This window comes from Balaenoptera acutorostrata, chromosome 1, assembly GCF_949987535.1.
Source record: "Balaenoptera acutorostrata chromosome 1, mBalAcu1.1, whole genome shotgun sequence".
Taxonomy (NCBI): Eukaryota; Metazoa; Chordata; class Mammalia; order Artiodactyla; family Balaenopteridae; genus Balaenoptera; species Balaenoptera acutorostrata.
This window is the reverse complement of record NC_080064.1, coordinates 194358789-194372832: the sequence shown is the minus strand read 5'-3', so window position 1 is coordinate 194372832 and position 14044 is coordinate 194358789. Positions and strand designations below refer to the sequence as shown.

Sequence of the window (14044 nt, the reverse complement as noted above, 5' to 3'; positions counted from 1 at the left end):
TAAAAATCTGGTCTTACACAGATGTATAGTTGGAAAATAGAGTGTTCTAATACCCACTGTGGATATCCCCTGTGGATATTCTTTAGTACTAACACCAAACTTGACAAGTGGCAGATTCATAAAGGTTAACTGCAACGTGGACTGTCAAAACTTACCAATGAACTTTTGTACTCTGTAATGTGAAAATCCAATGGCCTCTCTTGCCCTCTAAATAGATTTTTTACTCATGCATGATTTTGTAACATCATGCACTGGTCATCTGGAAAATTTTAGTTCCCTTAGTTACTCAGATCCTCTATAAATGTTAAACATTTCATTATACAATATTCAAAAACACATTCATCAATATCACCACTAATCTCATCAGAAGTCTTTAAATACTAGGAAGATGCCAAGGACAGAGTGATGAATATAATTTTTCCAAAATTCCAGCTTTCACTTTAAAAGTTCAAATTTTATCATTAGTAACAAACAACGTCACTTGTTTTCCCTTAAATGACAGGCACTTAATTTTCAAGAAAATGTCTACAAAACACCTAGGTCTGAATGTCAGTTGCTGCTTCAAGTGAAAACAGTGTCCCATGAAAACAGTAGCTGTCAGGCTGCTCCTCCAAGACCTGCGGAGAGGCTTTTCTCAAGACAACTTTGATTTGCTGCCATGGTGCTTAAAGTCTACTTCCCATTTCATCACACATATTAAAGGACTTGTACTCAAAGGTTGAAATGTGATAAAAAATAATACTCTTTAAATGCTTCATCAAGTACATTTTAAAACGAAACTCATACTTTTTATTACTATTCCATATGGTAGAGAAGACAAAGACTAGTAGTTTGGTATTGCTGCACTGATTCAAGCTAAGGCATCAGTGCTTTTACAAACAATGTCTTAATATTACAAAAATCATTTGCTCTTGCAGACCACATGAATGAACCTCAAGGACCCCAGCCAATCCCCAACCCTCACCATCCCCAGAAGTCGAAAGACCACACTTTCAGAAGCTCTGGTCCAGTCAAAAACCTAGAATTCATCTGTGATTCTTCCCTCCCCCTCACCTCCCTGCTCCCCATTCCAACACACCAGAAAGTGCCATTTGTTCTATTTCCAAAATAAATCTCAAATCTGTCCATGCTCCTCTATTGCCACTAATACAACCCTATAAGGTGTCATTATATCTCCACCAGAGATTACTCTAATAGCCTAGGAAGTGGTCTCTCTTCTTCCACCATTCTCTTCACAGTGGTATTTCCGAGCTTAAGGAAAAACCCGAACGAACTTTTTGGCCACCCCAATATTTTAAAAACACAAATCAATTCATGACATTCCCATTGCTCTTGGACTAAAATCCCAACTCCTTGCCAAATACGGCAGGGCCCTGTAAAGCATCTCCTGCCTCCCTCTCCCACGTCAGGTCATCCTAGTCTCTCTCACTAACGACCTGCCATCAACATAAAAACCCCTCTGCTCTTGAAACCCTTTAAGTCTTTCCTGGCTTCAGGGCCTTTGTACCCTGTCCCTACCCTAACAATCCTCTCCAAAGTAGGACCCAGCCCTCCCTGTTTACCTTTCATATCATCACCCTTTCGTTCCTGTGGAGCAATTATGACAATTTATAATTATCTTGTTCATTTTTTAACTTGTTTATTGTTTATCTCCTCTGCTATAAGGCAGGTAACATAAAGGCAGGACCTTATCATTTTGTTCCCTGCTGTACTCCCCCAGCAAGAACCTGGCACATAACGGACACCCAATAAACATCTGCTGAATGAGTGGAAAATCAGGAACAGAGGACAGATTTTACAGTGGCTTATGTTTAGACGTGTAGGACTTAAGACTGATTAGAAAGTTAAAGACAACTCCAAAAGTCATCATTAGCTTGGAGGACACAGGGCACGGTAGTAGCACCATCCAAACTAGACTGATAGAGAAGAAACCAAAATAGGGTGGGTGTTAGGAAGAGCAGGGTACAGGACGAAAATGATACAGAAAAACCTAACTGTGAGTTACTAGGAGAAAGGCCATATATAAAAAGTTCAGGGCTTCCCTGGTGGCGCAGTGGTTGAGAGTCTGCCTGCTAATGCAGGGCACACGGGTTCGAGCCCTGGTCTGGGAGGATCCCGCGTGCCGCGGAGCGACTGGGCCCGTGGGCCACGGCTGCTGGGCCTGCGCGTCTGGAGCCTGTGCTCCGCAACGGGGGGGGCCGCGATGGTGGGGGGCCCGCGCGCCGCGATGAGGGGTGGCCCCCGCTTGCCGCGGCTGGGGAGGGCCCTCGCACGGAAACGAAGACCCAGCACAGCCATAAATAAATAAATAAAAATAATTAAAAAAAAAAAAAAAAAAAAAAAGTTCATAACAGCCAAATTTTGCCAAGTAGAATCTTTAGGAAAGGGGAATTCAATACACTGTCCTGTAATTCTCATATCGATTATTTTTATTAGCTAAAGCTCTTCAATGTGTTTGAAAACAGTTCTCTTTTTAAAATGGAAGTATAATTGACTTACAGTATTATACTAGTTTCGGGCATACAACACAGTAATTTGGTATTTTTATAGAATATACTCCATACAAAATTATAAAATATTGACTACAGTCCCTCTGCTGTACATTATATCCTTGTAACTTACTTATTTTTTACCTAGTAGTTTGTACCTCTTAACTCCCTTTACCTATCTCCCCCTCTCCCCTCTGGTTAACTATTAGTTTGTTTTCTGTGTTTGTGAGTCCGTTACTGCTTTGTTATATTGGTTCGTTTGTTTTCTTTTTTAGATTCCACATACAAGTGAAAACCTACAGTATTTGTCTTTCTCTGTCTACATGTTGTCTTTCTTTGTACATCCATGTTGTTACAAATGGTAAAATTTCATTGTTTTTATGGCTCATTAATATTTTATTGTGTATATATACCACACCTTCATTATCCATTCATTTGTTCATGGTAACTTAGGTTGCTTCCATGTCTTCACTATTTTAAATAATGCTATGAACACTTGGGAACATATATCTTTTCAAATGAATGTTTTCATTTCCTCTGGATAAATACCTAGCAGTTGAATTGCTGGACCGTATGGTAGTTCTATTTTTAATTTTTTGAGGAACCTCCATACTATTTTCCATAGTGGCTGCACCAATTTACATTCCCACCAGCAATGCACGAGGGTTCCCTTTACTCCACATCCTCTCCAACAATGTGTTATTTCTTGTCTTTTTGATGACACCCATTCTGACAGGTGTGAGGGGATATCTCATTGTGATTTTGATTGGCATTTCCCCAATAATTAATGATATTGAGTATCTTTGCATGTGCCTGTTGGCCATCTGTATGTCTTCTCTGGAAAACTGTCTATTCAGTTCTTCTGCCCATTTTTTAATTGGATTTTTTTTTTATATTGAGTTTTATGAGTTCTTTATATATTTTGGAGATTAACCCCTTACCAGACATATCATTTGCATATATTTTCTCCCATTCAGTAGGCTGTCTTTTCATTTTGTTGATGATTTCCTTCTCCGTGCAAAAGCTTTTAAATTTGATTAGGTTCCATTTATTTTAGCTTTTGTTTCCCTTGCCTAAGGAGACAGATCAAAAAATATACTGCCAAGACCAATGTCAAAGAATGCACTGCCTCTGCTTTCTTCTAAGAGTTTCATGTTTTCAGGCCTTACATTTAAGTCTTTAATCTATTTTGAGTTTATTTTTGTATATTGTGTGAGAAAATTGGGCTTTCTATTCTATTCCATTGATCTATGTGTGTGTTTCTGTGCCGGTTCCATACTGTTTTGATTACTGTAGCTTTGTAGCACAGTCTGAAGTCAGAAAAGCATGATACTTCCAGCTTTGTTCTTTTTTTCTCAAGAACGCTTTGGCTATTTGAAGGTCTTTTGTGGTTCCATACAAATTTTAAAATTATTTGTTCTAGTTCTGTGAAAAATGTCATGGGTATTTTATATAGGATTGAGTTAAATCTGTAGATCACTTTGGGTAGTATGGATATTTTAACAATATTAATTCTTCCAATCCATGAATATGGTATATCTTCCTATTTATTTCTATCATCTTCAATTTCTTTCATCAATATCTTATAGTTTTCTAAGTATAGGTCTTTCACCTGCTTAAATTTATTCCTAGGTATTTTATTCTTTTTGACGCAACTGTAAATGGGATTGTTTTCTTCATTTCTCTTTCTGATCTAAAGATAGTTTCATTATTAAGTGTACAGAAATGCAATAGACTTCTGTATATTAATCTTGTATCCTGCAACTTTACTAAATTCATTTATTAGTTCTAATAATTTTTTGGTAGAGACTTTAGGGTTTTCTATATATAGTATCATGTCATCTGCAAACAATGGCAGTATTACTTCTTTCCTTCCAATTTGGATGCTTTCTATTTCTTTGTTTTGTCTGATAGCAGTGGCTAGGATTTCCAATATTATGTTAAATACAAATGGCAAGAGTGGGCATTGTCTTGTCTCTGATCTTAGAGGAAAAGCTTTCAGCTTTTCACCACTGAGTATGACGTTAGCTGTGGGTTTGTCATTATGGCCTTTATTATGTTGAGGTATGTTTCCTCTATACCAACTTTGTTGAAATTTTTTATCATGAATGGATATTTAAATACTCTGAATATTTTCATATATATCCACAATCTCAGTACACATTAAAGTAAAACAATTTTCCCATATTCTTGTGTGTAGTCACATATTCTGCAGAAAAGAAAACTACAAAATTAAGACTCTGAATTTCATATATAAAAGCTAACTCAGTGACAAAGTATTTATTTATAAGCAATTGTGTCTGTCAGTGGACTGATTCATAATTCACATGACCCTGATAAGAAAATTATTAAGTAAAATACAAAACACTATATATACTATAAATGATAAATAACATAGCCTTCAGTGACACGGCATTAGATAGCCATCTTAATTTGAACACTGAAGCAGCATTTACAGCACCATTCCTTAAATGAAAACACCTTTCCTAGTTCCCATATTTTAATAAACTTACAAAATACAAAGCCCTGAGATAGTTATAAGCAAATTAAATCATGCTAAATTTATACTTTTTTTCTGAATATTACTTGAATTGAATAACCTCAGTTAATATGTTCACCTTGGCCAAAATCTTCAACAAAATGAGAAGCTTTATTCTGTGTCTATAGACATCCTCAATGAATTTATTATTTCTTACAGAAACTGCCTTAAAATCATACATTTCAAAACGCTAACCTGATTTTTTTGTCAATTATAAACTATACTACTAAACATACGACAGAATAAAAAAGATGAGACTTAAATATGCATTGATATTTGTAAGAAAATCATTTTGTGCATTTTATTTGTGATCGTGATTTTGGTCAAAAAAGTTATAACTAGCCATTAAATTAAAATATTTTAATTATAGTCAATATTAAAGAATGCTTAGCTAAAGAAACGTATTTCCTTCATTCTGCAACAAAAATTACTTAATAATAAAGACTTAAAGGTCAGTCAATCTTGCAATCTTTCAATTCAACTTCTAAAAGCTTAAAGTAAATGCAATTCAACTAACAATGGGTATGTATAGATTCTATTCATTAAAAATCTTTCTCTTTCTGTTTCCAAACATATATTTTGATAATTTCATCATTCTATCCAGTTTCTCAACAACCAATTTTGACACAGTACTAAATCCTAAATATTGAACTATGTACATACCAATCTCAAGAGATTTCAGATAAACAATGATCAACTATATCATTCCTTATCTAACACATACTTTTCTATATTATTAAAGACTCTGGAAGCTACTTCCTGCTACTCATTACAGAAATTTTTTAAAAGTATTCTCAACAAAGAAACAAGTTAAAAATGGCAATCCAAGTATAAAATAATAAAATTATAGCACTGGAAAAGAAGCAGTAGAAGATCAAATTCTAGTTGAAATCTAGAGCTACAGTTTCATTCATAAAGCAGAATGTTCTGCCTTATTTTTGTTAATAGTTATAGGCACAAAGAAATGTACATTAGAAATAAATATAAAACATGTTGAATATCACTGATAAAGAATACAAATATAAGCAACAATGAAATAGTATACACCTGAGAACCTTTCAAAATGACACATATTTAAAAATTATATGTAATGCTTACGTACGCGTAATAACCTTTCTAGAGAGCAATATGGCAATAAACATTAATAATCATTCATACACTTTTACTCAGGATTCTCAATCCCACAACTCTATCCTAAAGAAATAAATCAGTGACTGAATTTTGGATTATATACAAGAATGTTTATTAAAAAGCATTTATCATAAAGGAAAACTAGGAACAACATAATGGTCCAACAATATGAAAATGTCTAATAAATTACAGTAAACACATAAAATAGAACCCTAGACCGACCAAATGTTTATTAAAAATTGTAATGATATTTAAAGATGTACCCAGTATAATGTGAAGTGAAAAAGCAAGATTTGGAGACAAATTTCCATGTTATATGTACTCAAAGTACACTGTTCTTATCACTAACAATTAGATAATTGGGTCGTTATTTAAGCTAACTATCTTGCCAAAATATCAGCCAAATAAGGGTAGGAAATTACCTATTTTATACATCACTGCATCCCCTCGGTGGCTGGCACAGAGTTAAACATATAGCAAATATATAGTCATCTATGATTCTAACATTAATTCATAATATTTTAAATCAAAAACAGGAAGTTGCCTAATAAAATAAAATTATCTTTAAGAAAAGCACATTTGTATACATGTATGGGTATTAAAAATAGTACAGGCAAACGTAGCTTCCATTATAGCAAAAGGATAATTCAGACCAACCCTCCCCTCTGAGGGCAATTAGTTACACAAAAGAAATACTTTTCAATCTGCTTGAATGCATCATGGAGCTGTGGAAATAGGGAAGAATTACAGGACCAGTGTCTGAGGGATGAAGGAAACCAAGGAGAAGTGGGTCTAATATCTGGGCATTTTTGCACTGCCTGTGGAGGGGCAGTTATGATGCCGAGAGGCTGTACAGCACTTCCAGCCTCTTGGGACTACAGAAAGTATAGTCCACAGCTCAGCAAGGGGTTGTGGCGAACAGCCCCACAATCTGGGTTGGGACCTTGAAAGCCTTAACCCTGGTAAACACACCTTCACAGTACTAAATCATCTGAAATCCTGAAACTGGATTGAGGTCATCTCTGATAGCTAAAACCCGCAGGCACCTGGCAGAAACACATGGAAATACACTCTGCAGAAAGAGAGTATCTTAGGTTTCAAATTACTGCTACAAACAATTCTACACATATAATCACCAATGCATAATAAAAAATAACTAGGCACTCTACCAAATAAGACCACATGAACAAAAATCAGTAGAGAGAAAAGACAGAATGAAAATGCTCTCAGACAGAAGGTAGAAGATGCAGGAAGGAATCATAAAAAAAGGCAATGGGGGACATTTAAGTAAGTATTATCAGCATGAACCAATAGATAAAAGTGATTATAGAGTTAAAAATAAATCTAGAATTGAACACATGAAAACCAATATATAAATAGAAGGTTAAATGGAGATAAAGCATGTTAAGGTTCCTATTACAATGTCTGGAAAAAGGAAAGTACAAATTAGCCTTATCTTTATTCTTCTAGTCTACTTATCTTGTCCAAAATTTTTATTTTAGCACTTCTTTTTATTATGGTATAATTTATATACAGAAAACTTGCCATTTTCCTGTTCAATTTCCATACATTTTGACAAATTTAGTCTTGTAACTACCACCAGAATCAAAATTAGAACAGTTCCATCAGCCCATAATGGAAGTAGCACTGCTTGTTTATCCACTCTCCAATTAACATACATTTGCATTGTTTTCCAGTTTGGGACAATTACAAATAAAGCCACTATAAATATTTGCATACAGGTTCACATGTAAGTTTTCACTTCACATGGGTAAATATCTAGGAATCGGATTGCTCAGGTAACGTTAGATTTTAATAAGGATGCTTGTAAAATAGAAGGTCTTTATTTGGTATGATAATAAGAAAACGAAAAGTACCTGAAATCATCCTGCTTCCCACACACCTCCTTGTGGTCTCAGTGAGGTTCTCCTTACTCATTCTTCTTTTGTTTACTCTAATAAAATCATCAAAAAAGATGGTATCATGTTTGCCTTTTGTATTTGTATTTTTGTCAAGTCATCATATGAGGAAGAAGGAAATAAGAGATAGAATTTCTAATAAAAATTATGGCAAATTGAGAAATGTACTGAACCTTTTAATTTTGTAGAAATGTAGACATTACCACCCCCTGACAATTCAATGACTTAGAATTGGTCTAAAATAAAATAAATAATTGGATGCTGAGAGAACGTAAATGCTGTATTTTCACTGAACGATTAAACCCAGTATGAGGAGAGGTGTTTATGAATTCTTATTCCTATAAAATGCATATGCTTGTGGACTAGTCAATAGGAGTGGTGTATTGAAAAAAGTAGAACACAGATAGCCAGAGAAATATTTAAACTGTTAAATATAAACTTTTTTGATATGGAATAATTTATGTTGAATTTTTTTCAAGAGAGTGAAATGAAGAAAAGTTCACAGCATTTGGCAAACAACCCTTTCTTTGAACTAAATCTTTTTAAAGCTGTTGTTACACTTCAGACATGCTCTCTAAAACACCTGAAAGAAGGGTTCTACATTACAAGGCAGATAAGTGTCTACTAGAAAATCACTGTAATGTTGTTTTATGTTAAAGTATCACTGAAAAGTAACAAAACAAAGGTTGAGATAATCAGGACTGATGTTTTTATTATGGTTCTTGCTGACACCTGCTGGTTCAATCTTATCTTCCTCCTTAATATACATCCATGTATATTTTGCATCTTAGATGCAAAAGCTTGTAGCACGTGAAAAAGAATCCTTAGATTAATCAAGGGACCAATGACCCAAAAACTAAATGAGCACACGTCACGCAACTAATCACTTCCCATATCCACTGAGTTACTGAAATCAGTGTTGTGGCTTTACTATAACTCACTTCCCAATGAATTTAATTAATACAAATTATCTGTGACCTAATATTTTGATTCTGCCTTATTATTTAATTCTGATACTAAAGTTACGTTTTTAACCTTCAACTGCAAAAGCCAGTAGGTCATGCTATTAGAACTCAAAAATGCCAAAAAGTGGATGTCTTTAAAAGTATTATCTAGGATAAGTTTCTGATTTGTTGTTAGCAAATTCAAAATTCTATTCTTGTAAATAAGATAATACATGTCCCTTACTAAGTCCTCAAATTTTTACTCTCTTCCCTCCCTCCTTCTTTCCCCTAAACCCATTATAAAATATTATTTTAGAGGACTGTGATCATAGCTACTATTTCATTCCAACCTTTATTACCGATCACATCAGACATCATGCAAAAGACCTGAACACATGAACAACTTGAGATGAAAGAATTCCTTCAGGATTATAAAACAGTAATAGAATTGCAAGGAAAAAGATTTTAAAACATTGGATTTCATAATGCTAAAAATGCTTGATTCTGTAATTGAATCACCCTCTGAATAAATATATCAAACCTGAAAGAATAAAGTTCCTGCTTCCTAGAAACTTCGGTGTTTCATATTCCTAACATTAAAAAAATGTTTTTAATGTCTCTTAAGGAAAAGAAATGCTCCAGTGAGCCGTCTTTTTACTTATCTTTTTACTTGCTCTTACTCTTTCCCTAGTTCAGCAAACCTAGTAAGAAACAGGTTTCACGTACCACCATTCAGTAGGGGAAAGGATCAACTCAAATCCAAGACCAAGGATACACAAGAGGAAGTCAAAAAAGTGTGCAGTGTAGGCTGTGAGTAAATACATTTCCTTCCTTTCTTAATCATGCATTAATATGTTTCTTCCACAGCAAATAGTTGTTTAAACCAAAGTAAGAGGTATTTTCTAATACATCATTCTGAACAAAATTAATCTTGAGTGCAGCCTATGAATCAGTAGTTTGCGACCCTGGTTGGCTACCAGGTCACCTGCAGAGTTGTTCTTGTTGTTGTTGTTTAGCTGCTTGGGCTCCCCGCCCAGATTCCTGCCCCCTGATTCTGACTGAACAGGTCTGGAGTGGGACCGGCATCTCTCCATTAAAGAATAAATACATACCGTTTCTTCTAGGTTATCCATTTTATTGGCGTATAGTTGCTGGGATATATCTGGAGAAAACCATAATTCGAAAAGACACATGCACCCCTATGTTCATAGCAGCACTATCTGCAACAGCCAAGACAAGGAAGCAACCTAAATGTCCGTCGACAGAGAAATAAATAAAGAAGATGTGGTGTATACACACACACACACACACACACACACACACACACACAAATGGAATATTACTCAGCCATAAAAAAAGAACAAAATAACGCCATTTGCGGCAACATGGATGGACCTAGAGATTGTCATACTGAGTGAAGTAAGTCAAACAGAGAAAGAGGAATATCATATGATATCCCTTATATGGGGAATCTAAAAACAGGGTACAAAAGAATAAATACATAAAAAGGTACACAGATGATGATGGTGCACAACTCGGTTTGCAAGCTACACAGCATTAGAACTTAATAAGGAAGTGGGCCAGTCTATTTCCCACTTCGCCCTTGTGTCCAGGAGCACCACTGCAGCTGTGGTGACGAGCGCTCTGGCCACCAAATCGGCCGCTTGTGCTGGGCCCACTAACAGCGCTGCTTCAGAGGCAGGCAAAGAAGACGAAAGCAGCAGCTCACACTCAACATCTTTCTGAGTCTAAGTTGGACCCCAAAAGAAAGAAGCAGTGGGGTTTTTATTCCAGGACACTGACTGGTGACCTGGAGGAAGGAGGAGTGGGGGAGGGGCAACCGCAGCAGGAGCTCCAGACTCTCTCTGATGGAGTTCTGCTGTTAACATGTTATTATTATATGTTATTTTTTTAAAAAAGGGAAATTAGAAGGAACACAAACATCTCTCAGCACACACGGAAGTCTCTTCTGAATATCTCCCCCCTTCCTGGTTTAAAACAGATTATCCATTAGTTTCAAATCCATACATAATCTGATTTACTCCCTAAATTACCATGTTTGGAAGTTATTTCAGACAATATATATAAATGAAATACCTGAGTTTGATTTTTATTTATTTATTTATTTTTGGCCGCGTTGGGTCTTCATTGCTGCACGCGGGCCTTCTCTAGTTGCAGTGAGCAGGGGCTACTCTTCATTGCGGGCTTCTCACTGCGGTGGCTTCTCTTGGTGTGGTGCACAGGCTCTAGAGCGCAGGCTCAGTAGTTGTGGCTTTCGGGCTTCGTCGCTCCGCGGCATGTGGGATCCTCCTGGACCAGGGCTCGAACCCGTGTCTCCTGCATCGGCAGGTGGATTCCCAACTACTGCACCACTAGGGAAGCCCTCTGAGTTTGATTTTTAAAATAACAAATATATAGATCTAAGCTACTGAACTTGAAGAATCATCAAGCATCTTACTATCCGCCAGTTCAGACACATGCCAAGTAAGGTCTCAGCACAGCAACAAGTAAGTGTTAAGACATGCTCTCACCTTCAGAGCTCTCTACTGTATCATCAAGGTACAAACACCGCTACTTTCCTGAAAAGGATCTTTGAAAAAGAAAGGATCTATAAAAGAAAACAGGAAGGAAGAAAAGGAAGGAAGGAGGGAAACCAAAGGCAGCCCAACGAGTCAACCTCGGGCACTGTCCAGGCTGCGGATGAAACGAACGCCACTTCTTCTGAGCTCTCGCCACCAGCAGCCCTGTTTTGGGCATGGGGGCAGTGCGGGGGGGGGGGGGGGGGGGTTTGTCATTCTTCCATTATTTCTGCCGCAGGGCTGTCCCGATGAGGACGTGCTCTCAGAAGCGCGATGGTCCTCACTTCTCCCCATGGTGTCCATTCACTGAACAGGGCTTTCAGCCTCCAAAGGCCGTTAAGAGTGGCCAAGTCAACACCGAATCATTCTTTCCTTTGGCAGAGATGGAAGGTCCCCACAGAGAGAGATTCTTGCTCCCCCCAGAGAGGAAAGGAACCGAGTTCTGACGTGTGGTGTAACACGCTGCTTCTCAAACTCTTCCAGGAGCCGGAGGAGGGGCCCAGCCCGGGACCTGGGGGAACTGGCCTCGAGTCACGTCAGGGAGAAATTCACCCCAAGTCAACTGTTTCTGTTAAAAGATGAGAAGTTTTTGTTCTCCTCTTCATTATACAAAACATTTTCCCCAAAAATAATCCACAAGTGTAACTGATGCTCCAGAAAGACGGTCTCAGGGACCAGGCTTGAGAGGTGCGGCCCCGGGCCAGCGTGAACTGTAATCACCTGGCCAGCGTGAACTGTAATCAACCTGGGCCAGCGTGAACTGTAATCACCTGGGCCAACGTGAACTGTAACCACCTGACGCTCCAGACAGAGCTCGGGCGCTTCAGCATCCATGCGGGTGCGAGGCGTCGTCTATTTCAACCCCCTTCAATTTTACACAGTAATTACAATCACTGAGATTCTAAACAGACTTGGGAAATTAATGGTGGGGAGAGAAATGGTATAAATGCCATGTGAGAATTCATGAAAACTTCATATTAAATATATTATTTTATTCTAAAAGCATTTGTAATTCAAATGTGTTGATTCTAGCTTAAAAACAGAAGTGGCAGGAAGATTTTTTTCCCAACAAATTTTTGTTTCTGTTTTTTTTTCCTTAATCCTGCTCCTCCCTGACACGAGCGTCACATTAGATAAGAGGGAGATCGGGGAGGCCGTGGTTCCCCTTGGCCCCCCGAGCCACCTCGACTCCCAGCGAGACCGTCCTGGCGAGACTCCTGGCGAGGCTGTCCTGGTGACACGGCACCGGGACAGGGGGGGAGAGCGAGGGGGGCGCTCCGCCTGCCTGTGAGGCTGTGCACACAGCGCTCCACCGGTGCGAGGGCCATCTGCTTCCAGCCCCAAAATAAAACCTTCTCAAGCACTGAGTTTCCACGCTGGATTTCAGCACCTTTCCCCGTGGTTGGCAGGGGACGCCACGTGACAAGGGCGCCCAGCCAGCCCTCCGTGTGAACAAAGGCGGGGCCACATTTGCTCATATTCCTGACAACGCCTACAACAGCACTAGAACTCGAGCACGCTGACTGATGCCTGCGAACACCCAGCCCCTAAGCCAGCGTAACAAATGTGCAGCTCCAGTGCCGCCACAGCCACATCTGAGTTATTTCTGTTCTGGAAAGAGACGTGGATAAAGTACCTCTGACTTTTTACGTTCAGCCAAAAAGAGTCAGCAGACTAGATGCCCTCAGAGGAACGACTGTAATCAAGTGCGCTCAGACGTGACATTTTAGCTCGGCGCTGAATCTGAACTACAGCGCTCCCTGTGATGGCCACACAGGTCGTTACAAGCCCTGCCGAACAAGAGGCTCCCAGTTCTGATGACTCTGAGCCAGTCTGTGTCTCACACCAGTTTCAGTATCTGCTGCATCCTGAAACGTGACCTTCAAGTGTTCCCTGTTGTGGCCCCTGAGAGGGAAGGCGCACCACGTCCCAGCCCTGCTGCTTCCTCAAGGTTTGCACGTCCCTGGGACAGAAACCCCACCCGCCTCTGTCACCTGCCTTCTCCCAGCAGATGATCAACAGGGTGAGGTTCCAGAGAGAGGAGAGACGGGAGCAGAAAAAGCAATTCTAAAAATCAAGGAAGAACAGCAGGCAAGAAGAGACATTAAGCGGTGGCCAATTTCTTAGCATTTTAATGATGGATTCTATAGAAGTATTCAGTCACTGAAGTTTGACAATCTAAAGCAGGGATCAGCCAACTCATTCGGCAAAGGGTCACAGAGAAAACATGTCCAGCTTCACAGGCCATACAGTGTCTGCTGCAACCACCCGACCCTAACGGCAAAGCCGCCGTGGACCACGTACAGAGGAAGAGAAGGAGCGGTGTTCGCATATAACGTTATTCAGGACAATGGGTCAGGGCCACATGTGGCCACAGGCCACAGTTTGCCCACCCTTGATCTGAAGCAATGTTTGTCACATTTTGGCCCAGTGAAAATCTGGG

The 14044-nt window shown here is 38.7% G+C and overlaps 1 protein-coding gene across 9 annotated transcripts in view; it reads right to left on the bottom strand.

The window, feature by feature from the left end:
- Positions 1–14044, bottom strand: part of NEK7 (NIMA related kinase 7) — a 146862-nt gene that overhangs the window by 98423 nt on the left and 34395 nt on the right. For 3 of the 9 annotated variants that reach the window (XM_057544815.1, XM_057544810.1, XM_057544811.1), the window contains exon 2: positions 8037–8113. The exons of the other annotated variants lie outside the window; for them this stretch is intronic. The gene's annotated coding sequence lies outside the window, so the exon portion shown is untranslated. The remainder of the gene's footprint in view (positions 1–8036; positions 8114–14044) is intronic. 9 annotated transcript variants of the gene reach the window in all.